We start from the raw sequence: 27,229 nt of genomic DNA, 5'->3' as shown, positions 1-27,229 counted from the left end.
GTGGTATAGAAAATAAGTGCTAGACACATTTAGAAAGAAAGAAATCTCTGTAGATTGGGGGAGCAGATGAGCAAGACTGCTTGTTCTAAAATGAGTATTGGAGTAAACTGAACATTAAACTGGCCAGTGCACCATATGAACTATGAAAGCTTTTGAGTTGGACAATAGCAATACCTCCTTACTATGTCAAGGTATAATATCTTTCTATTCAATGGTAATATTTCAGCATCAAATTATACTCAGTTCCTAGTCCCCTACGATTTCCAAGTTGCTTTCAGTTACTTTTCAGATCTCCTGTTATGGAACTCACTATCCTGCATTTTCCACTCTAATTGTGAATGGTTACTCCACCATCTTACCTTGACACAAAGATGCCAAGGGAATAAATTTTTTGCCTTCTACAAGTGGAGGATGCCTCTTTGTCCATCACTCCGGTGGGCACCCTGGTGGACAAAGGTGGGCATGTTCCCAAATCACTTCTTATTCTACCCCCATCACTATCCTGACAGCTTCACACTTGTGAAGTCTGTGCCACTTTGACTGCCATTCGTTCCAATTATCTCTCCATCCCATCCCCTACCAACCCTTAGTGACTCAGGGAGCCTATTCATTTCTTCAACCTCAGTGACTTTTATTGCTATTCCTTTTTTTTCCCCTTCATGCAATGATTCCTAATTGTCAGAATCATGTTTATAATTTTTATTATCCTGTCAAGAAAAGACAATTTGGAGCCATTTGCCATCACCAATTATAGGAGTAAGTATCTAAGAGGACAGGGAGAGATAAGTTGCGTATAACAGTATCAAACGTATGATCTCCAAGCACATCTTTTCTGATGTCTGAAACAAATACATACCATAGAGCATTCCTGAACAAGTGATTGTGCAATGCTTGTGAAAGTTACTAGTGAAAATTTTGTTATTGTCATATCCTTCTAAGATGAAAGCTTGGGGACAGTCCCCTCCCCCAAATTTAAAACTCCTGTGTAATTTTTTTTAGTAACAACTTAGTAACTACTAAGACAGAATTAGTGAATATTAAAATAAAATTATTAATTGCTGCTACAAATACAATGGTTTTATTAGTGACTACTAAAATAGAATTTCTTTTCCGTATGTCTAAAGCCATGCATTGATTGAAGTCTCTGGCCACATTTAAGCTGCAGCACAGTGCATGGCAGGAGCAGGGGCTGGGAGAGAGTTGGAGGTTGGACTCAGAATATCTAATTCCCAGGATCACTAATGGCACTGTGACTTTTGACAAATCACTGAATTTCTCAGTTTTCCCATCTGTAAAGTAAGGATAATGATAATATTAGCTCAGGATCAATGAATGTTATCAAAGGAGGAAATATGTGAAAATAGTTCATACATTTTAGAAGCACATAGCAAATGCTAGTTGTTATTACTTCACAATGCTTAACTGAATAAAATGTAACATTAGTGGCTAAGATTGTGGTCTCCGGACCAGACTGCCTGGATTTAAGGCACCTTCCTTCCTCACTTACTAGATATAGAAGTCCTTTAACTTTTTCAAGCCTCAGATTCCTCCTCTCTAAAGAGGGATAGCACCTATTTATAGTGTGTTGTGAGGCTTAAATAAGTCATACAAAGAACTTATAACACCTTCTGGAAAATCGTGAAATACTAATAAATGTTTGTTCATTCAATCATTTATTTTTTTAAATTTTTTGTTTTATAAACAAATATAAAATAATATTGGGGGGAGGTAATTAGGTATACTTATTTATTTTTAGAAGGGTTACTAGGGATTGAACTGAGGACCTTGTGTACGCTAAGCATGCGCTCTACCAGTTGAGCTATACCCTCCCCTCATTCATTCATTTTTTCAACAAATGTTATTGATCGCATACTCTATGCCAGACTTATTCTAGGACTAGGACTACAGTTCAGAATACAAAATCAGAAAAGTTCTCATTCTCATGTGACATATGTCTTAGTTGGGATACATGATCTTAACCAAAAGGCCAAGAAGTGATTATCTTAGTTGGGGTAGACAGGATTTTATTATTATTACAAATAATAAAATACATGAGAAATACACTTGGAGGTAATATATGCTATGATAAAAGGGCCAATATAAAAATAAAAAACAAAAACAGGACAATATGTAACAGAATGATGCAGGATCTCTGCTATTATTAACCAGAAGCTGAGTTATTAATACCACTACCATTACTGCCACAATTCCTTAAATCTGCACTTCTTTCTTATGCATGAGCTCCAATTTGGCTTAGAGAGATGTAAACACTTTTAAAGCAATTTCTGTCTCAGTGACACTTAAGAACAATAATATCACCAAATAACACTGGAAATCCAAGCATCATATGATGAAGTCACAGTTTGTAGACACAGAAATGGACAAAGAATTTAACTTTAACCTACCTAGGATTTTGAAAGTCAATCTTATATATATTGGACTCTAATATTTTTCAAGTCAACATATGTTTATTAAGCATTTACTACATGAAAGTCTCTGTCTACAGGAGCCATTAAGTGATAGAAGAAAATAATCCTGTTGTCAAGAACTTAACAGTCAAGTTGGGGGAGAAAAGATAGTAATATATCTAAAGTCAAATAACCTAAAAGATTTAAATAATATTTCAAAAGTAACAATAAAAATCACTAATTACCAAACAAATTATTTGAATAGGTTAGTTCAAAAAGAAGTTCAAAAGACAGAATAACATTTAACTTGGTTAGGCAGGAAAGTTGACATTTGAAAAACTGGGGACAAGAGAGTATTTTTAGGTGGAGAGAATAGTTTAAACAAATGTGTGTTGACAGTTGAGTGCAAACACATTCCAAGTAGAGTAAGTAAAACAATTTGCCTATCAAAGAATTGAGAAGAAGGGGTAGAAATGTGGCTATAAGACAGATGGTATCAGAACCTAAAGAAAAAGAATATAAATTCAGTCTGAGAAAAAACTGGATCCAGCAAACATCTGCACCTCGGGAATGTTTATTTTGTCTATCTATAATGAAAATTTTAAAAGGAAGCGAAAAGGAAAAGCAAGTAAAGAGAAAGGGAAGGAAAGGAAAAATATATTAGGAAATTATCGTACATCATAAGGTAGAAGACTGTGTTGTCGTCAAATGATCATTATGCAGATTTTGCAGAAACCTTGGGTAATGCTTGTAATGTACACATCAAAAACTGCAATCTGTGGTTCTCTACTACCAATAAGAACTAGGTCTGTATGCATGTTAATGAAGACACTATTTACAAAGGCTACTAACAGAGTAAAGGGAAACTAACAAGGGATAGTGAGGCACCACTGGGCTAGCATCAGTGAAAAGCCAAAACCACCCTGGACTTGAAGGGGCAAGGGGATGGACTGAGTATGGGAACCTGGGAAGAACTGCAGTGTAGGAGGGTCTCAGCAACAGAAGTTGTGCCTTAGGTGGAGCAGGCAGCAGGGAAGGTGCCACGACAGTAAATACCCTGTCTTCTCCCTGATCTCCTGCTAATGCCTCCTACTGACTGTCCCCAAAGAGAAGCCACCCAGCAAGGAAGCTTGAAAAATGTAATCCATAGAGCTCAGCCTCCACCTCCCTCCTAGGCATGCAGTGAATAAAAGGGAGAAAAATGAAGTCAATATGGAAGGGCAAATACATGTGTGTGTACATAAAGGTCTATATTGTTTTGGGGGTGGAATAGAGGAATTGGGGGGTGGATAATATGAAGGTAAGAAAATCAATTAGCAAGAGACTACAGCAGGGCCACATTACGACATTCATGTGCCCCAGGCACCATTGTCTTTGTGGGACTATTCCTCTATTTTAAGAAAAAAATGTTTAAAATTCTATTTTACAATTGCATCAGTATAAAGACAAATGCAATCCAGGATGGATTATGTCAATTTTTTCTCTTCTGATTTTAAAAGAAATTGAAATATTTTCATGGGTGCCTATGTATCATGGCCCTAGGCATATGCCCACTGGGGCTAGTGGAGAAGTGGGTCCTGGACTGCAGAAGACCAGATGCGAAATGGTAAGATCCCACCCAAAGAGTGGAATTAAATGGTATATATATATACTATATATATATATCATGTGGGGTTCTGATAGAAAACAGGAAGGACATAAGATAATTCACGGAGCGCTTACTCACAAAGGAACTATTTGTAATCTGGGAGTGGGATGGGGGTGGGATAGGGGCACCTACCAAGTTCTTGCAGTAATCTAGGGCTAGGAATAACACAGAGCCCCTGCCATGCGCGGGCCTGAAGGGAGTAGGAGAGTGGCCGTTACCAGAGTCTGTTGTGAGGAGAAGGCATCCATAGAAGGAATAGTGACTCTGACTTGAGGGATGAAGTCAGCCTTGGGTAACCTTGCAGGGTGGAACCCAGGACTATAAATATGCCATCGCCCTTGCCTCTCCATTACCTGAGCCCAACCAGAAGCCAAGGGCATGGGAACCACACATGTTCATTTCTCAGGGAAGAAAGCTTTTGGAAGTGGATGTGCAGGACCAGTTGGAAGCTATGCGACACATGTGGCCTCTCTAGCATGGGGTTAGGCTAGCTTTAGCAGTGGGTCTTGGCATCAGAATCACCTGTTAGATGTGACTGCTAGTCCTTTCCCCCAGAGTTTCTGATTCAGTAGGTCTGCAGTGGGGTCTAAGAATTTGCCTTCCTAACAAGTTCCCAGGTGATGCTAATGCTGTTGATCTGAAGAGCACATTTTGAGAACCACTGTCCAGAGTGTTCTCCGTGGACCCTTCTGCCCTAAATATTTATGATTTGATCACTGTATCCACAAACATCTAGAACAGTTAATCCTTGAACAACATGAGGTTTGAATTGCATAGTGGGTAGACTTATATGCGGATTTTTAAAATAAATACTACAGTACTACAGGATCTACAACTGGTTGAATCCCAGGATGTAGAACCATGGATAGGGAGGAACTACATATACGGAGGGCGGATCACAAGATATACTTGGATTTTCCACTGTGGAGGGCCAGTGCCTCTAACCCCCGTGTTGTTCAAGGGTTAACTGTAGTTGGTACTGAATAAATATATGATGAATTAATAAATTACTAATTAACCTAAATAAAACCATAACTACAGCAAATTCTCCTTGACTCAATTTAATCATCTATAAGACACTCAACAATCTCAACAATCTATGACATCCACTGAGGTGGCAGCCAAAGGAACACAAAGAAAATAATAGACCTGAGATTTTGGCAGATATCTTCTAAGTAGGGGCTCTGTCTGGGGCCACTTCATGTCTTCCCACATGTCACAGATGCCTATTTGTTTTGCTAACATGATGGTTCAAATGTTTTATTCAGTGTGAACAGCATAGTGAACAACTCCATCATCAGTGTTTCCATAGCATATTACATATAATTATTCATCCATCAAATATTAAGTTACAGAGTTGAGGACCATTTCCAATGCTAGCCCCTGCAAAAACAAAGACAAACAACTTCAGCCCTCAGAGCTCACAGTCTAATGGGGAAAACAGACATGTACACAGAAAAACTGCAGTATTATCTTAGCAGTACATCGTGGTAAATACAGAAGTACAAATGGTTGGCCAGGAGCTGGAAGGGGGAGGGAGGCAACACTACCTAGGAAAACTTTGCAGAAGTGAGTGTTTGGGTGGGTATTAAAGGTATTAGAGGTTTTTCAGATCTATAAATGGAAGAAGAGCATCCAGACTGAAAGTCTATCTTGTGTAAACATGCAGTGTTTGAAAATTAGTGAGAGTTGAGTGTGTATTATTGCCTAGGAAATCCTGCAGGGTAGATGGAGACTGAAAAGGTATAAAACTAGAGAGGAAGATTATATAGGGACCCAGGTTGTACACAGTCCCTGAATGACAGCCTCAGAAGAGCTAACTCACTAGTATTCTCCTCCAGGAGCTTTCTATAACCCCCAAGGGGGGATGAACCGCCCCTGCCCCAGGCTCCTATAGCACACTCCACATAACTTTATTATAGGACTTACTTCATGAGACTGAAATTATCTGTTCATGTGTTCAACTTTCCTACTAGAACATAAGCTCATCAAAGGCAGACACACTTTTTCACTTTTGCAGTAGCACATGGTCCAGCATATGGTGAGCAATGAATAAATGTTTGACGAACTGAGGGAGCCTGAGGAGGTCTTTCTATTGTAGGATGGTACTGAGGGGGTTGCCTGGCTGGTGCATTCAGCCAGGATAGGTGCTGGGATTTTGTTCTCCACCTCTCTTTCTTCTCTTCTACCATTCCACCATGCATCTGGGATCCTACTTGCCTTCTTGAAGGCTTTGAGTATCCCAAGATTTTGGAAGAGGGAGTTTGTCCACAGGAAATAAACTGAAAGGAATAGCTGTTGTTCTTCCATTTCTTTGGGATTTTGACGTATCAAAAATTACAAACCAGAAAATCTAAGTGCTTCTGTGGTGGGGAGCAGAGAGGTAGGAGAATATTGAAGACCTGAGTAATACAGAGTTTGAGTGATATATAAGATTCTTGAAGCTGAAAAAAAAAAAAAAAGGGAGGAAAACCATTCCCAGTCCTGGGTTAATGCAATCATCCATTTTCTCTGCTCTTCATCCTGGGTTATTATGGGATGCTAAAAACATGCATAATTGTGCTGATTCCTCATTGTAGCTCTACATGTAGAAAGATGCCCGGCACATTTAAACACCAGTTTTTTTATCTTTGCATTTTTTTTAAATTGAAGTATAGTCAGTTTACAATGTTACATCAATTTCTGGTGTACAGCATAATGTTTCAGTCACACATATACATATTCATTTTCATATTCTTTTTCATTATAGGTTACTGTAAGATATTGAATATACTTCCCTGTGCTATACAGAAGAAACTTGTGGTTTATCTATTTTATATATAGTAGTTAGTATCTGCAAATCTCCAACTCTCAATTTATCCCTTCCCACTGCCTTTCCCCCAAGTAACCATAAATTTGTTTTCTATGCATGTGATTCTGTTCCTGTTTCATAAATAAGTTCATCTGTGTGTTTTTTTTTTAAGAGTGATATCATATGGTATTTTGCTTTCTCTTTCTGGCTTACTTCATTTAGAATGACAGTCTCCAGTTCCATCTATGTTGCTGCAAATGGCAGTATTTTATTCTTTTTTATGGATAAGTAGTACCCCATTGTATAAATATACCACAGCTTCTTTACCCAGTCATCTGTCTATGGACATTTAGGTTGCTTCCATGCGTTGGCTATTGTAAATAGTGCTTCTACGAACATTGAAGTGCATGTATCTTTTCAAATTAGAGTTCCTTCCAGATATATGCCCAGGTGTGGGATTACTGGATCATATGGTATGTCTATTTTTATTTTTTTGAGGAACCTCCATACTGTTTTCCATAATGGCTGCACCAAATTACATTCCCACCAGCAGTGCAGGAGGGTTCCCTTTTCTCCATACCCTCTCCAGCATTTATTGTCTGTGGACTTCTGAATGATGGCCTTTCTGACTGGTGTGAGGTGATACCTCATTGTAGTTTTGATTTGCATTTCTCTGATAATTAGCAATACTGAGCATTTTTTCATGTGCCTCTTGGCCATTTTTATGTCCTCATTGGAGAATTGCTTATTTAGGTCTTCTGCCCATTTTTGGATTAGGTTGTTTGGTTTTCTTGTTGTTATTAAGTTGTATGAGCTTAAACACCACCTTTAAATGTGAATTGGTTAGTTATAAGTCAGCCCAACTCATCTCTGTTCTCTTCACCTACTAAGGACAAGACCCATTTAAGCTCTTTCCTAAGAAAGGTAAGCCATCACATATATAAAATCAATATAAACAATAAGTGTACATTTTATCTTTTTTTTAGAACTGAATATAACCACATCAACAATGTGCACAGAGTGCTTTAAAAAGCTGAGCTCTCTGAATTCACTTCTGTATAAGTCATTTAATACTTGTACTCTGCTCGACTATGTTTGTATGGGCCATTCATTGCACAAGGGCATCCGGCTGAGGGGACAAGTGGGGGCTCAGATCCAGCCCAGATTCTGTACAGCCATGTGCCTATGAACCCCACGCACCCAGAAGTCAGCTTTTTTGGTACACACAGCAGTTTATATGGCCTAGCATTGGCCCTCAGCTTACTCTCCCTTTCTTCCTTCCTATGCCCTATTCTCTTTTGAAAAAAATGGGCTGAAATCTCAGTGATGATACTACCAACACTGTTTTCCTCACTTTTCTGGCACGCTAGTTTCCCTAGAAAATAGTTCTAAGGTAAAAGTCATGATCTAAGGCTTTATTGAGAGGTATAATCCCAGGGCATTGAAAGAGAAGGAAAAGGAGAAGTGAGTCAGAGAAGAAAGAAAAGCAGATGAAACATGATAAACAGTGAGCTGACCACAGAATCATAAGAAAACCCATGAGTCAATTAATGTTAGAAGACATCTTCCAGGCAGCCTGTGTGGAACTCCCTGCTATTCCCTCTCATGGGTTGAAGTTGGCTCTAAGGGACCAATATATTCTTGAATACTTTACCAGCTCCAGTGGCCATCAGCCAGAAAAGCCAGATCCCCTACTCCAAGATGTGGTGATTTATCTGGGTCTAAAAGTGATGTGAGAAGCCAGAGCCTCTGTGGGTGCAGCAGAGTCAGGTCTGGGCACTGAAGCTGCCATGGCTCCTGCTGGACCAGATGTGGGGGAGGCCAGGCCACAACTGAGGAAATTGTAGAAGGTCTGGCAGTTTGAGAAGATGAGGCAATGGTGACAACAATGGTGGTGGCCAGGTTCCTTAGTAAGTAAGCAGAGGAGGGCCCAGGAGACACACAGGCCAGGCAGTTCTAGGGAGGCCCATGAACTGGGTTCAAAACACCTAGAGTCAATGAATATTGCTACAAAAAGAAAATAACTAAAATCTTATCCCTTCTCAATGTTTGTTGACATGAAAATAGAGAAAAATTCATGTTTTTGATGATTCAATTCCGTAAGAAAAGTTACTCAAGGTAGAAATGTTCATGTTTACATGCACAAGATATCAGCGATGATAAGGATAATGGGTATAGATATGCTGCAGCAGTATGTCCATAGACAATAAAATTGGTTTGTTATGTTCATCCTTTAGGAAATGGAAATAGCTTTGTTTTATAGAATGACAGTCACTGTATTGGGATTTACATGTAGCTGAAATTTATCTGATAACTCAGAACCAGTTTATTTCTAAAATATTATGTGAAGGGAGTTTGTCACATAACCTAACAACTAAAAAACAATAGTTTCCCCAACTCACACGTACATAAAATGGTATCATGTAGAAGTGATGGATATGTTAATTAGCTTGACTGTGATGATATTTTCACATTGTATATGGGTATCAAACTGTATACCTTAAATATGTACAATCTTCATATGTCAATGATATCTCAATAAAACTTTAAATAATATAAATAAAATTTTAAAATTAAAAAACAAATGTTATATAAAATAGATAAACAAGGTCCTACTGTATAGCACAAAGAACTATATTCAATATCTTGTAATAACCTATAATGAAACAGAATATGAAAAAGAATGTGTAATTATATATGTATAATTGAATCACTATGCTGTACACCAGACACTAACACAAAATTGTAAATCAAGTATATTTCAATTTTTAAAAAATGGTGTTGAATAGACACCGTCTATGTATATATTTCAACATAGGTTAGGATAGGATAGTTAGGATGATGCTTTGTCTACGTGTTATAGCCATGCCTTCCTCATACAAGATACAAATTTCTTTCTTTTTCCTGTAAAAGTCAAGGTGCAAGCAATTCAAGGCTGGTATAGCAGGTCCTTGGTCATCTGTAACTTGAACTCTTTTCCCTTTTCACTCTGCCCACTTTTGCAGCTAGTGAGTGCATGGTCCAAGAAGGCAACTCTGCCATCACAACACCTTCTTAGCAATGGTGGGGGGAAGGCAAGAAGGGGCACCCTCTTCCTTTAATATCACCTTTTAGAAGTTGTGCACATCGTTCTTTTCATAGCCCATTGTCCTAAACCTAGTCATATAGCCACGTGTAGTTTTAAGAGAGACGAGGAAATTACTTTTTCCTGGATAGTCTTGTGTCCAGATGAAAATATAGAGCTACTACCATAGAAGAGATCTCACAGGACAATTAGCCTTTGTGCCACAGCATTAGTTTCTTAAAGATCACTCAAAGATCCCAAGAGTAAACTATCAAATTATAACTACCAAATGTATATCTCATAAACCTCATTTTGCTCACTGATTAAGAAGGGAAAAGCAGTGTTTTAAGTGTCTGCTTTATAATCAGCATTGTCCTGAAGGGTTGTATATACACACGAATGACTAAACAAACATGAGTAACTAAAGACAAATTCAAGGTAGCATATAATTCATTTTACATGGGTGTTACCATGGTAAGAGTTGATGGAGTAGGAACAGTTACCATGGTAAGATAGGACAGAGTAGGAACATATAACAGTTGGTTATATAGACACCAGTTCTTCAACCTCAAGAAACCCTCCATTCCCCTAACTCTTCTTAGATTGTTCTTACACCGGATCCCTGATGCCTAGGTCTTTCCCATCCTTCAAAAGAAAGGCTCAAATGTCATCTCCTAGGAATGAAACTACCACATTAAAAGAAAATACTTTCTAGGAACTGTCTAGTTCCTTGCGGGCAGGGACCTTGTTTGTCTTGTTCATCAGTGTGTCCTGGAGACTTAGAATAGTGCTTGGCACATGGCAAGAATTCATTAATATTTGTTGAATGAATGAATAAGTATATGAGTGAAGGAGTTCCCCTAGAGAAAATCCCATTGCAATGCAGATAAGTCTGACCACAAGGATATTGTTTCCAATTCCAACTAGCCTCTCAGTGGTAATCCTTTTTATCCATCTTCAGTCACAATCCTCTTCTAGTCCTCTCAGCAGCAATTCCAAACCATTTTTCCTCCTTGAATCCCCCAGACTAAAAAATACACACATACAGACACAGATACAGACACATACACACACACACATACACAAACTCACACAGAAGCCAACAGTCTGGACCCATTCTGAACCATTCAAATATAGCCCTATCCACGGCCATTTCCCAACTCAGACATAAACAAACAAAACTGCCCTCACCCACTCCAGTCTTCAAGCTACTGCCTCTTTCTGTCCCTCACTACCAAGCTTCTCAAAGTAGCCGAGAGTCAGTATCTCTCCTTCCTTACCTCCCACGAGCTCCTTGCCCAAGGAGACTGTGTTCTGACTCTAGCCTTCTGCACCAAGCAGACAAACATCACTGAGGCACTAGTGTTTCCCAATTCCTATGATCTTACTCGACCTCTTGAGTATTAGTCATTATCTTCCCTCAACTTCATGACCACTCTCCCCTTGATCTTCTTTTCCTCTGACTTTCTTTTCCTCTGACTTTCTTTTCAGCCTCCTTTGCTGACTCTTCTGTCTCCCCAATCATACTGGTATTACCCAAGGTCTTGTTCTCTGCCCTCTTCTGTTCTTACTCTACATTAAATAAATGGAAATGGAATCCCATCCACTTCCATATTTTAGCAACCATATGTATTCTGACAACTCCTAAATATCTGTAGTATGTGAGTTTCAGACATATCTATGTATCAGTCTATCTAGAAAAAGAGATATATTTAACTACTTCACATTTGCACCTGGAAATCCTACAGCACTTCAAACTCAACATGTCCTAAATTAAACTTATTATGTTTGTCTATGTGTTATAGCCATGCCTTCCTCATACAAGATATAAATTTATCTTGTATCTGACCCCCAGTTTATGTTCTTTCTTCTTTATTTCTATTTTGACTAATTATCTCACCATCTAACCAGGTGCCCAAACCAGAAAGCTTTAAATCTTCTGTCCTGCACTGGCTGTGTCCTTTATACCCTTATTCTTATATGCCAGTCTCCCACTCCATTATCAGATTATCAGTCCCTTAAAGTAGGATGTATCCTATTTACTTTTGCATATCCAGGGATAGTAAAGTTACCAAAAGGGGTGGGGGTGGAGAGAGATTACATCCTTTTGATGATCAGTTCTTAAAGATAGTCATTCATTCAAAAATACTTATTTAACACTTAAATATATGAGAAACATTCATGATTTACTTAAGTTATCACCTCTTTTGTAAATGAATATTCTTCGTCTTAATGACTGTAGCAACTATTTGTAACAGGCTGTAGAAATCCAAATTCAGATCCTTCCAACTTAATACTAACAAACACTATTACTATTTTACAGTGAGGTTAGAGACACAGCCAGCAACCAGAAACTATTCACAGCAAAAATTCTGACTTTACAGCTTATGCATTGTATTGTTTAATTAGAAAGGAGATCTTGAAATATCTGATCCTGCAAAGTAATTCTGTCCACAAAGTGGGCAAAAGGAGGGATTTCTCATTTTGTTCACCAACCCGTAATTTGGTAGGAGAGGCTTGGGCTATTTTAATAATTATTGCAAATTAAATATTTCAACAACTTGAAGTGAGCCCTTAAAAGAATGAAAAAATATGCATAGCTCCCCTCTGCTAAAACTGCAGTGGATGATAGAATTCCTACTGTCTAATCTATAAAAATAAAACCCGAGTTTTCAGCTAATTCTGTTTTCTCAAACACAAAAAACAGTGCCACCCCAGTTAGATGCTGTAACATGCACGTTGACTTCCACTCACAGCTGTGGCAATTAGAAAGTGTACTTAATGGAGTGTCATGTTAATTGTTTTCAGAGTTAACCAATTTCTCCATTTAATTGTCAATTGATTAACCTATTGAAATGTTAAGTGACTCAGTTTCCTTCCAGAGTAAACAGCAGCAGCATATGGTGGCTTCATCAGCCGAAGGCAGCACTCATTTGCTTGGATTCAGTGTGCTGGTATTTTTCTACACCTCCCTGAGCTTTTAATTAGATGAGGCAACGTTACACGTATTTGTCTGCTGGAAAGGTTATCAGTGCCATGGCTGACCTGCAGAGGCAAGGTTGAGTCTAGCAGCTTTAATAGAAACAGTTTTCAGCTATGACTGTTGTACTTGATTGCATTATGATGGTAATTAACTCAAGGCTGCTTTCCTCAGCGTGTGTGTGTGTGTGTGTGTGTGTGTGTGTGCGTGTGCGTGTGTCTTCCTGTAGCTCTATGCCATGAGATGTTTCTTCTGTCATATATATGCACTTATTAAGCACTCATTGGATTCTAATAAGCATGCAAATAGTCAAGACTTTCTTTAGGCTAATACCACACTACTCAGATTGTGGTGCCTTTAAACGCACGCAATGTTTGTTCCCCGCAGCACATTTTGCAGAGAAAAAGCAGCTCCTTTTGGTGGAATTCTGCTCCTTTATTTTCATTAGGAGTCTCATTCCAGCGGGTCTTTACCACTATAAAGTAAAAATGATTTTGTATTTTTCAATTTAAGCATGTATGAGGCCACAGGCTTGAAGGAGAGACGGATTTGGAAACGTTTTTCCAATGTTCCTGTTAAAGACTGCTGTGTTTTAATGACCAAATTAATATAAGGTCCTGGTGGTGAGCTATTAATTCAGTCTTCTCATCTCTTGCAGGCTGTTTTCTGACTCTGGGTGTGTGCTGCTTGCGTGTGTGTTTTTACTGTACCACACTATTGTTTAATTACGAGCCAATCCACAACTGAGCCCGCATTATCATCCTTGATAATGTTGGTAGCAGGCAACTGAGACAAAATGATTACAAACCTATGTTGTGTTCAATGGTTCTTTAGAGGATTTCTCTCTTAATAGTTCTGGCTCATTCATGTTTGATTCAGCACATTTGTTCTTTAAAAAAGGCATAGCTTAGAAGAGTTTCAGGGTGGGTTAATAACTCAGCTGAAAATGGCTGCTTGCATTGTAAAAGCTTCTTCCTGCAGTTGCTTGGGGCTTTCTTCAGTTTTGCCGCTCTGCAGCTTCGGCCCAGTTGGTAAACAGCTTAAGTCCAGACATCTTTTCATTCTCCGAGCAGCGGATTGAAATAAAAATGCATATAAGTGGCGACTGACTGGCGCGGGCCTAACAATAGCCTGTAACATTATGCAAGGGTATTTACATAGGAATAAGGCCTTACTGAAGAGATGGGGCAATTAATGGTGTGGGCCACACATATAAGGAAAGTTTGTCCAATCCTTTCCTCAATAAAGATCTTTTGTAGAGTGCTATGGAAACTCATGGAGGCCCCAAAGAGATTAAGGGGAGGACTTTTCTGGAACTTTAAAAACATATATATATATATTTTAAACTTTCAATTTACTTGCATATATTTATGTAAATTGAAAGTTTCAAAAAGCCAAATTATATTAAATAAATGCACAGAAAAGAACATGAAATCTTTGTTTTGTTTCCATCATTTTGGGTAGTTTCTCCAACCCTGTAAAAGAAGGCAGTGACACGTTTTTTCAGTTCTCCTCCCGTCCTTTACTTTTTTATTTGTGTGTGTGTGTGTGTGTGTGTGTGTGTGTGATGTGTATTGAGTAGAAAATTGTTCTGAGATAAACAAGTTCCTTAGTTCTCTTGTTTCTCTGTGTGTTCGAAATTGAAGCATCATCTTTAAAATACTTGAAAAGTTTTGCCTTACTTCTTATTTCAAGTAATGTGTAAACAAAGGGAAGAAACACTGCCCAGTGGCCAGGCTTAAAGGGAAAATCCTCAAGATTTTCAGGAGTGTCAGGCGGTTTGGCAGGCACAATGAACATGAACCGCCACAAAAACTGGGAGCAACCCGAAAGAAAATGCAAGGGGTGTGTCATAGGAGGATGTGAAAACCTTAATTCCAACCTCGCCCCTTTCAAGGACTATATGTCATAAGAGAATACATATCTTGTTGGTCCAGATAAAAATTAAAAAGTCAAATGCTTAAATTATTTTCATCCCAGTACTGTCCCAATATATTGTCATTGATTTTTCTTTTTTTTTGGAAGTGGGAAGTCCTCCCCACCGCCACCCCTACCCCACTAACCCCAGCAGTAAAAGACAAATCTAGGGTAGCTCTGTCACATGTTTTCCTTCTTATCAGAGGCTCACCATCTGCTTCTGCCCTTGGCCAGCTAGCATTACTGTTGTTATTACTTTGGACCAGAATACTTTTCATAAAGTATCACCAGCATTCTAAAAATTTGAGACAGAGAAATAACGCAAGACCTCTTTGCAGGTTTTATGATCAGTTAAAGCATTTACTATCTACTCTAAGCAAAGTATTTCAGTTTCTTTTTTCCTATTTTTTTGTTTGTTTCTTAATGTTTTATCTCATTCAAATGACATTTTCTAAGAAAGCAGAACTTTGGCAGGGAGTTCTTAAGCTCTGTCCGCACTTACTAGTCAACCTGTTCCTGCTTCCGAAGTTGCTTTTTTATTCCATTTTCTCATTTCTAGTTGGTTCATAAAATTCATGTCCGTATAGGATGAGTGAAATAAAATCTTAATATGATAACGCATAAGCTTTCGGTGCCTGTGTGTGTGTGGCATACAGAGAAAGTGATTTCAGCTGCAGCCCTGTCAAGCAGGCAGAAATCAATGCCTCATTCAGGACTATTGATCAGTACTAAATTAATTAGACTCCAAGGCTTATGGCAGTTGATAAGACAACTTGTTAATTTAGTCAATGATAGTGTTTTCCCTAAAGCAGCAAATACCCTCTTCTTTAGAAAAGGCATTTCTAATACTTGCTGCTAGTTCTTTTTTTTTTTTTTAATATTATTCATCATTTTTTTTTTTCTGGGAAGGGGGTCTTTAGGGGTACGAGGGTTGGGGGCAGAGATCAACAGGCAAAAGAGTGCTGTAAAAATGTATATGCAGGGGAGTCAGTCTGGAATATTCAGTAACCCACTGCCATCTCTGGTCCCAGCCTAATGTAATTTCAGGATGAAAAGAGTGCAGCCAGATTATAACTCAGGACCCGGATTTCCTGTGGGACTTGGGCCATGTAAGAACCCCACAAGGATGTTCATTTGGAAGGGGGCTACTTCCTAAACCTGCATTTAGAATTGACTGATACAGATCGCTTTTGCTTTTCATTTAAACCTGCAACAGTGATGGTCATAGTCAATAACAAAGCCTTGGGCCCTGTCGGTTACACAAACTGTGAATGGAATGAAGGTATCCCAGAATGCCCTGAACATGGGGCAGTACTTCCTGCTGGCTTGGAAGGACAAAAGGACAAAGCCGGGGAGTGTAGGGGTCCCACCAACAGCTCTTGGAGGCAACAGCCTGCTATCAGCAGCACTCCAACCCTCTGAGAATGCTAATAAGCTAGTGAAGAGCTCAGCTTTCTTGCCATAATTCTATAGTGTGGTTGAGGACCCCATAGTGCTCACTAAATAAAGACAACTAATTGAGAATTTTTTGCACATTTTGCCCAGGGGACTTGTTGTTCACTCGATTCTTTGGGGAGAATGTGCCCCCACTGACAAGATGAACTGATTGTTTTGGCAGCCTCATGTTACTCTTCCCCGGGTCTAAGACTGACTTTCGAAGTATGACAAAAATGTTTAATTTTGATTTTTTTTAATTATGCTGCTGGGAATTATTTTCGATCTCAAAGAATAGGCGTTCCAGTGTTCATCTAAAAAAAATTCCTGGCAGAGTTTTTTGAATTAAAGGCCTGTTTTTTCTTTTTCTTTCTTTTTTTTTTTTTTTTCCTCTTAAATTGTATTTTCTGTGGTGAGGCCTACATTTTTGTGTCTGCAGGTGACACGTTGATTGAAACTAAAATTAATAAATCAGCTGAAAAGCTCACACCTACAGCTCACAGCAGGGCCTGGAAAACACGTTTATAAAGGGAGCTTTATGCCCTCATATAAAGAAGGAATAAATTACAGAAGCACTTGTTGCCCTGGGACTTGATTTTTCTTTGCAATCTGGTATCTTATTTTTGGAGGCTTATTGTTAATCAACAGGTTCCTGGTTGCTTTAGCAGGTGACTTTGCTATTAATCTCTTACTTGACCATTATAGCATATTAATGAGGAGGCTTCTAGATGTGGCTCTATCTTCTAACCAGGGAGTTAGTTTAAAAGCTGCACTTTTTCCTCAATGGCTTGCAGTCAGCCATGTTGAGGACCAAATGCAAAGTAGCATTTTCTACAGCTTGTGTAGTATTAAGGAGTGTTTTACTAACATATGTGTCTTACTGTGCTTTTCTTCTCTCCCACACTTATGCCTTCACCATGGAGGGCAATTATAGAACTTACTGGTCTCTGTTCATTTTTTTTTAACAAAATAAAATTATATATAAATAACAAAATGATATCCTTTCTTATTAATGTGCACCCTCCTTTTAATTAAACAATGTCAATGTACTTTGGAGGTGTGTTCGGAATTAAAATGTATGATTTGGGAAGGCAAGAGGTTCAACATTTCTCCCCAGAAATGGATTAATAAATGTCATTACAAGTGCAGGAATTTAACCATCACATTTCCCTTTAGAGTCTGAGGTAATTGGAAATGTTTAAGCTTGACAAGGGAGTAAATATACCTATGGGGGTAGTTTAGAAATATAAAGAAGAACTGAGGATTTAAGTCTTAAATTTGTGATTACAAGGATTTCCAAAGCACATAATGGTGCAAAACAGCCCAGACAACCCCACGTATGGGAAGAACTGCTTTGTCGCAATCTGCAGATATTTCAAAGGACATCCTCAGGTACAGCATTATTCTTATTATTGTTCATTTCCTTTCAAATCTTCAGGACAATCTGGTCCATACCTCAAGGGTGCATGCTGTCTTTTTTCTAAACCTAAGAAATGTCAAGCTTGTGCTTTTCTTATTTTTAGCTTTTTTAAATTAAGGGTTTGGGTCAATTGAAACACATTTGATGTCATTGTCTACCTCATTCTTTCAGACTAAGTCCTGAGGTGTCTCCGTTATGTAGGTTAAGGTCAACACCAACATCTGTTTCAGTAAGGTATTTTCTGATTACGTTTTAGAGGAGGAGAAGGTGAGTTGAGATATTAGTAGAAAGGATGAAAGCTAATCACAGGAATACATGAGAGTGAACATTAACAGAGCCATCAGGTTTGACATTATCTATGAAATGTTCGTCTATAAAAATGCATACTGACAAGGAAGTCATCCGACATATTCTACTGCTGTACTAGTAGGCTACTCCCATGGATGGGAGACACTTGGAAATAGTGCTATCATCGTCAAATTGTTACACAAGTCACAACGGCTGACCGTTTTATAGGGAGCAGGGGAACTTCATCTGCTCCAAATCAATTCTGCTTCCTGGAACCTGGATCCTCATTCTAGATTTTTTTGTTCAGGTCAATAAGCTAGGGAGAACTTTGGTAAGGATGGCCCCCACTTACCTCCAACAACCACAAAAATTAAAACAAAAACAGTTCACTCTGGCTTGTTTCTCTTCTAAAACTAAAGAAGAAAAGAAATCTGTTCTACACTAGACAAAAATCTCAGACTTCAGTGACCCAAAATCAACTGCCTTAGGTTCTCACATATGAAGGAGTAGTTGTGTGAGGTGGGTTGAGGGTGGGGGGCAGGGAGGGTAGGAGGGTTCTTGTAAGTGAGGAATAGAAGGAAAAGGAGAAAATAAAACTAATAGGAAAAGATACGAAGTAAGTGGCTGGTGTATTCTAGGACGGTCAGGATAATGTTAATATCTGTAGTACAAATTTCTAGAAAACCAAGTTCCATACATGTCCCAAAGTGCTGTAGGCTGTGGCTGGTCTGGCATGTGTTTATAAAGAAGGACAGTTACTATCAAAGAACTTTCCCCTCCCCCAGTCCTCCCTCAAGTACTTTCAGCCAGAGGAGTTAAGGCCCTTTTTGTTTTTTTTTAAATATAGCAAGATCAGACACATTTCTGCAATGCATATGCAGATTTCACCTCTAGTTACTTTCTCTAATGAGCATTCACTTAATCAATTTGACAGTAGCCTTTATCCCTCCTCCCCTTTTTTCCCCTTCACTTCCACTAAGAAAGTTTTCAGGAAAAAAAAGTGTTAACAGATTCAAGGGGGCACCAGCAATGTGAAATGGTAGCTGGCCAAAATGGGGTGGATTGTGGGGCTTTTCAATGGACCTACTTTCCTACCCACTCCACCCCACCACCCCCACCCTGTCCAGTTCCTGAAAACAGGAAGCAGGTCTGCCAATCTCATAAGGAAGCATGAATTTTAATAGCCAACAGGAAATTATCTTCCTTTTCTCTTCAAGAATTGAAAACAATTAATCGTTCTTTAACAAAACATTTAAGCATAGTACTTTCTCATAGATCCATGCCCCCGTTCTGCCCAAAGCACTTTTAAAAATGTTTATGCAAGAAACAATCTTGCTGTGAAACAAGAGAAACCAATCCACGTTGGTACTATCCTATCAAATTTCCCAACAGGGCACCTAAATCTCATGACCAGTCTTGACCTTGTTCAGTTACCTCTCTGACCTGGGAGCGGGCAGTGTAGGGGCAAAGGCCTGGTGGGATTCAATCTAATGTTGTTCAGTCTTCCCAGGGAATGCATGATGAGACCCAAATCCCAGGAATTCTCAATCATTCTCAACCTCAACCTGAAACTGCTACTGAGCGAAGGATATAACATATGACAACATACAGCCTAGCTGCTGGGATGTAGCAGGTCCTCAAAAGGCGGGGGGGGGGCGATTCCAGCCCCTCTCTTGCCTGCAAGCAGCTGAAGATTTCAGCCCTGGTGCAGCACCCGAGAAGCTTGCTTTACCTCTTATTTGGCCGTTTTCTCCTTCTTCTGATTCCCTCTGCCTCCCTCCAGCAGAATCAGGTCCTTAATCTTGGCCGGTTTTGTAACTCACCCATTTGGCTCCCTTCCACTTTACCAGGGCCAGAAAAATCACACTAAAGAGAGGAGTGGGGAGGGGGAAGGTAGCCCACCAACCCCCCTCCCCTGTTCTCTGCTTGGTAGATCTAGCTTTGCCTCTCCTGCTAACCCACAGTACCTTTCTCCCCGCACCTGTCCATTAAGTCCTAATACCAGCCAACTGTTCATCTTTTACATTCAAATTGAATAGGATTGTTCTGGTCTCTATCTAGAGGATATGACTTGGGCTTGTTAGGTCACCGACAAACCTTCCTTCTCCTGACCTTTTTGATTAAAGGTGGGAATCTATACAAGAAGCTGCCCACCTTCTCTAACTTGAGTGCCGGTTCTACTCGGCAGGCTGAATCTGTTCTAACCAAGGGGAGCTTCCGGCTAGGAGTCCTCCGAGGTCCGGGAATGAGTCACACTTTAGAGTTTGCAGCCTGGCTTCAACCAGGGTATCTTGAATTCTAAGGGCTGCACTGACATTTTCAAGAGTCAGTCGACAGCTGAAGAGTCTGCATTATGTCTGAAATCTGCTTCTTCTTAAAAAAGAGGATGGCAGTCTCCATCCCAAGACCTATTGAACCAGAATCTGCATTTTAACAAGATCCCCAGGTGATTCATATGCACATTGCTCTAATCACCGAGGATCTTTGAGAAGGTGGGGGACATAGAGTACCCTTGTGGGTTCCCTCTGTTCGTTTTCTGACTTCTAATCACAATCCCTAGTGAGTCAGGGAGGATGTGGAGTTTGGGTTCGGAGGGAAAGAGGAACAGTGGGAATCAGCAGTTATTATTCCATTATTGCTAACCTGATTTTCTAATATGCTGACTTACAAAATCATTTTGGCACATCCACAATTGGAGATAATTTGGACTTTTACCTAACTCTCCTCCTTCTTTCTCCAATAGCTAGCTGACCGTGCCACCAGCCCCAGTGCAGAAGTGCAGTGAGCCAGGGCAGTAAGTGGAAAAGAGCAAGACCCCAAGGGCAAAGACCAGGATTTACAAAGCTGGTTCTGCCAAAAAGAATGCCTGCGACCTTTGGCAGGTGGTTTAACATTTCTTAGGCTCCAGATGCTGCTCTGTGAAAGGAAGATGATAACTCAAAGGGTTGTTGGGTTGATAAAAGAGGTAAAAAATATATTTTTTAAAAAGCCTGCTGCAAAGTGGGAGGTTGGTAAATGGGGTTGTGGGGGATGGGGGCTTCCTCCTGGGCTTTCCTGGCAAGGGCTCTGAAGAGCTAGTCAGCAAACAAGGAGCTTGGCTGTCTCACCCCAAAAGCAAAGGTCATCCAACTTGGAAATGAGGTGTTTGGAGGTGGGTGAGAATCATGCTCCTTGGCTTGGGGATTATAAATAGTCCCCACTTCCTAAACACGATGTGATTGTGACATTTGGCAAGTGCTGTAGCCCTCCTGAACCATGCACCCCGCTCTGTGAAATGGAGATTATAATGCCTAATAGGATTGTTGAGGTTGGTGAAAGAGGTGGCTTTTACATGCATTATCTCATTGAATCATACCAATGACAGTGAAATGGGCCTTATTTAGTCCCATTTTATAGCTGAAGACACTGAGGTTCAGCGATGTCAAGTAATTCATTTCGTGTCAGGCACCTGGTAAGTGAGAGGCAGGTTTTAAGCCTGGATCTCTCTAATCCAAAACTTATGTCCTTTCCATTGTACTTCCTACACCTTAGGAAGACTGATAAGTAAAAAGGAAAGCAGATGATGGTAAATACTTTCATATTTCTGATCTTTAATAACACTTCAGTTCACATTCCAGGAAGGGCAGTGATTTTCAAACTTCTTAATTTATCTTTTTTAATCTGCCAAAAAATCAGCAACTAGTCATGAGAGGAGAAATTTCCCCCCTACAGGGTGTCAATCTTGGCAGATAATAAAGCAATTCTTTCACCTCTGAAGGATTATCAAGTTGGACGTCCCAGACCTGAGAAGCAGCAAGATTTGGTTCTTTACTCTGCCTCTGAATAGTCAGAGCTTCAGGCTTCAGGAAGAGACAGTCTCCATCAAAGGTTGCCGGAAGCAGATGGTGCTCAGAATTACGGGGATGTTATGAACCAAGGTGAACTGACTCCAGAGTTACACTCTCATTCATGAGAAGGTGAGTCTCCCTAATTCAGAAAGAAGGGGCTTGAGGAGTGATGAAAAATCAAAGTGCATTGCTTGGGAACCAATTGAGGGAGGGAGAGGCAGAGAAAATAGGTGAGGAAAGGGAAGTTTAAAAAAGGTGGCACAAAGAGCAACGAGGGCTCGGTGCCCTTAAAAAAGCACAGACCATCAAAGTCAGGCTGTGATGCTGAACCAGAATTGCAAATTTGCTCCAGCAGCTTTTGATCTGCGCAGGTGGAAAATGTATTTCCTGGGCAGTCTGTTAAACACTGGGAGGGTAGCTGTGGCACGTGAAAATGCTTGTGTCTACAAATGAGGTGCTCACACACAGAAAAATTCTTGACAACCTCAAATGGAGTTAGACTTGATAATGAATGCACTTCTCTTTGCATTAGGGGCAGCCTCATGGGTAGAGTGACCTTCACTCTTCAGAAACTCAGCCTCTATTTCCTAGAATTCAGAAGTAGGGATGTGCCTATAGAATAGTGTCAAATTAAGAACAGTCTTCAAAATATGTAAGGATCATTATTTGCTTTGAATTAGTGTTATCAAAGTGCCATGTTTTACATAAAATGCAAGAGAAGTATTTTAATTTGATTTACCTATAATATAACGGTAAGATGAGCATTTTAGGGACATTTGGTTTAAAAAAATATTTGCTAAGATAAGCAACTTCCTTCTCCCTTGCATAGGACTTTACTTTTAACCATGTATTTCTTGCTCAACAAAAGTGACAGGGAGTCAGATATCTGCTTTCTTAGTAAAGGTAGATATAATTTGAGTGACTGATGAAACCAAGATAGTTTTCCAGTTCAAATAGTCTGAAATTCTAATGTCTGATATTTATAATGAAATATGATCATTCTCTTATTTTTATAGGCAAAAGAAATTCAAACATCATTTCCTAGTAAAATTCTAAGCATAGCAATATCTCTGCTCCAGGTGAATCAGCAAAGATTCTTAACTCTTAAGGAACAATTTCCAGAAAAGACCAGTCTCTTGGAAGCTGAACCCTGAAAATAAGAACACCTCAAATATTTGTTTCCATATTGTGTGTTGGTGGTGGTGGTGTTTTTTCCCCCTCTTCGATTGTCCTTCTCTGAGCCTCTGTCCTTGTCCCAAGAAGCCCACCGGACTGGTAACTCTCTAATCTGTCTGCATCTTGGTTTTATTAGGTGGAGGGCACCAAGTGATAATGTACACCCCCCCCCCTCATTTTTTTAAAAAACATGGACAGGTTTGTTTTTCTAACTGTCAGCAATGTTTTGGCTATTTTGAGAATGTAGGACAGGGTTAAGGATTAGTACCAGCATTCTCTTTCTGTGTATCAGAGCCGCTTAGCAGTAATTAATCAGGACATTAGGTTTTGTGCTCTTGGTTCAGGTCATTTGCCTATGAGCTGCTCGAGCCTTTTACAAAGGCATACTGCATATGTTTCTGGGTACCTTTTTGAGAGAAGATTTAAATTGGCCACATGAATAATACTTTGTTACAAGTGTTTTGCCCTAGGCAAAAAGGTTTTCTTCATATTATCATAGCCTGAAGCTGCAATCCGAAAGCTTGATGTGACTGGTGTTAGACTGTCACATGGCAATGATGTAAGAACAGGCCTCTCTGTGTCAGACAAATCTGGATTTAGGGGAATTATAGCAGATGTTGCAAAATGGCAACAGTTTAGCAAGTTCCTTTTATCCCACTGTTGGGAGGCAGGACTACTAAGTGTACCAGACAGAAAAGAATGTTTTCTTTGATCCTTTACACTCTAGGGTAGGGACTTCCCCAGTTAGAGAACATCGTTAATGATATAGTTATACAGTCACTGACGGATCAGAATACAGAATTAAGGGCTGGCATTTTTTTTTTTTAAGTGTTTTGATTGAGCTTGGTATTTGTGGTCATTTACATTACATTGTAAGCTTCAGAAACCTTCTAAGGTTTTATTCTTAGTAAAGAAGCCTAATTCAGCGGAAGAAACTGAAAAACAATAACAAAAAGTAACCTGCAAAAAATTTTTTAATTTTGGCAACCCTAACCACTCAAAGCTATTATGTAAAGCTAAATTATATGAATTCCAAGCAGAAAAAAGGAAATATAATAGTTATTTTAATTTTCACATTCTATTAAGTATTAATGAGTATGTTCACTCATGTCGAATAACAAGGTATACTGTATTGTCAGTGTTCATGCAAGTCTTAGTTTCTTAAAAGGAAAGCTGTTTTCAAAAGCTTTGGATTCTTCTGATCTAGAGTCTTTCCTGTTCCATTCTAATAAAATTAATTCATACACATGATCAAGGTGAGTAGGCAGATGACAGTGACGTGGGGACAAAAACCAACACAAAAGCCATTCCCTGATAGAAGTGATGCCAGGTTTGATTTCTAGGAACTGAGTTTAGCTGTGGTTTATGTGCATTTCCAGGACTATCTCTGAGTCTCTAGAACCTTCTTTTGGAAATGTAATGTTAAATATCACTACAGCATGTTATCTACAGCACTTTATAACATACCTGCAGAAGTCAGCGAGTGCATGCAAGACAACAAGAAATTATTTCCCACTAGGTAAAGATTTCCAATGACTATTAAAACCTACATGCATAATGAATTTACCCTCTTTATGCAAATACTTATTGATCATTTTCATTGGAGCATTAGACAGTGAAATGTGTGCAAACATTTAGACAATTTCTTTTAAAGGCTTCTATCTTTATGAAGGGTATTTTAAAAATTCTTAAGTATTTTTATTTGCAAATTGTGATCACTGCTGGAAGCTCTCCCAAATAATTAGTGTATCCTAATTTTTCAGACAATTTTCAATTAAAACAAAGAAAAAATGAATGCAAGATGTGTTAAAAGAGCATCAATATAGGTAGCTACATTTTGTAGATATTTTTAAAGATATCAAAGGTGAAGACAATCACAAAAGCAGACTGATAGAAGACTGTCAAGAATTCTGCATCATTCTTTATAAAACACTAGCTATAGTTATGTTTGATTATCTTTGTGCATTTCACCTATTTTACCACCATTTGACCTAGAGAAAGCATTTGCTTACACACCATAAAGAGACAGGGAATGTTGAGGAAGATATTGGGTTTATCGTTTGAATAATAGGTATTATATAGACATGGACTATAATTACACATATTGCTGTCCCTTTAATAAGATAAACACATGTTCTCAAGATAAATATGCTGTAAATCAATATAAAATGTACATTTAAAAATTCCAAAATCATATTTTATTTAAATATAAGACTCAGCACATTCATCCTACTGAGATCTTTGAAGATGGGAACTTCCTTAAAAGCAGCTTAGCTCTAACTTTGACTTAAGATTATATGATAAAATGCACACGTTTATTGAACATCACTCATCCAAACCGCTGACTGAATCCTTTCCTATGATTTAAGTTAACCTCTTAATCATCCAAAGCTAGATCAGTAACACATTTTATATTTGGTTACAAAGACAATCATAATGATTGGGTTAAGTACGGCACTACATTTATTGGTATTTCTGTAGACAGTTGAAGGGGGAAAAATGAAAGTGGCTTTGTGAAACCTGCTGTGTTGAAGAGTCGGAGGACACTACTAAAAATATTTCTAATAAAAGGTTTTTGTCTTTGCTTTTCTTTTTCCCCCAAAATTTCTGTCCCAGATATCTCAAGATGGAGAAAATATGTATCTTTTTCAGAAATCCCAACACAACTCTCAAATATCCTGGCACCAGACAGTAATTCTCACACACACGTAGCTCAGTCTAAGAACAATTTGGAAGAGTCTGCAGCACGGTAGTAGCATCTGTTGTTTCACCGTTCAATAATTCACAGTTAGCCAAAGTAGGAAATGCAAACAATCCTTTTTCATATTTGCATACTTGGAATTTGGCTTTTTGATTCATGATTGTTCCCATTAGCTTTGAAAATTCACGTTTCTGTCTAGTTGCATGTTTTGCTTGAGTGAGCTCAAATTATGCTCTTGACTCAAATATTATTACAAGTGTAAATACTTTGGAGGTATAAGTGTCTGCCACTGATTTGGGGGTGTTTGTTTTATTGATTTTCATCTGGCGAGTTTAAAATATAAGCAAACTTTTCATGGAGGGTTTGGGGCATTTGTTTGAACACTCCTGGAGTAATTGGAAATGCAACAATTGTTTAAAAAGTGGCATTGTCCATGAAAAGATTTAGTGAGGGATGAAGAAATTTCTTGAACCTAAAGACCTAATCTGGTGATCCAATTCTCCCCACTGTGTCCATTCCCGTGAAACTCCATTTACTTGCCCCTATCCATCACCAGCTCCCCGCATCCTACCTAGCCAATCCTCTAGGTTTCCCACATTGTCTCCTCTTTTGTCTTTTCAGTCTAAACAGAAGAACAACAGATAGGGTTCTGAAGGGCAGGGAGCATCAGGAGCTGCAGGAGAATGGCTGAGATGAGGGTCAGAGTCCTGCCCCTACTGCCAACAGTTACTAGGGTTTGTGCTGCCCGGCTGAACAGTGTTCAAAGGCTTTGCTGGGCTTTGTTCCACTGTGTAGGGATTAGGCCTGGCGGTCTGAGAATTTGCCTTCTAATTAAAAAGGATAAAAGATAGAAGTAGCATTAGACTAAAACAGAGCAGTGATACTTCACAGGCTGATTTTTTTTTTAAGTCACAAGACAACGCTAGAAAGTTGTCAGGATATTTTATTTCTTTAGTATTCCACTCAAATTTAAAAAAAAAAAAGAAAGAAGGAAAGAAAGAAAACTTTGGAAACTCTTCCCAGCTGTTGTGCGTGGTATATGGAAGTCTAATTGCATCTAAAATATCCACTGTTTACAGTGAGACTGCTATGGTGGGGGATTTGCAGTCAGCACTGGAGGATGAAGGCTGCTTCCTGAGCCACCTTCCTCTTTTGCAAATGCTGGCAAGAAATTAACTCTACCAAAAGTGAATTCTGCTTTTCACTCCACCCAGTGTGCCTTGCTCTCGAGCCTTCCAGTGCCTACCCTACATATTCTCTTTTTGAGGACCAGTCATTCCTTTCATCTCCTTGCAGCTGTAGACACTATCTTAACCAGGTGTGAAATGCAATTAAGAAATAATTCTGACCTCACAGTCTTTTTTTTTCTTAATAGCAATTGAATGGAGGGCAATTTTTAAACTTTCACATCAGTACTGTTAATGTTTTGTGACAGTAAGTGTGATTCTGTGCCTACATTTTGTTAGGAAGGAAGCCATCCACAGATCGCAGGGCAGACTGGCAGCATCCGAACAGATGATGCACCGTCTTGCATGCACTTGCCTGCCCTCCAGTGTGGCCCCTCTTGCCGTGTAT

This window comes from Camelus ferus, chromosome 6 (assembly GCF_009834535.1).
Source record: "Camelus ferus isolate YT-003-E chromosome 6, BCGSAC_Cfer_1.0, whole genome shotgun sequence".
In the NCBI taxonomy this organism is placed as follows: domain Eukaryota; kingdom Metazoa; phylum Chordata; class Mammalia; order Artiodactyla; family Camelidae; genus Camelus; species Camelus ferus.
Note: the sequence above shows the minus strand (reverse complement) of the source record.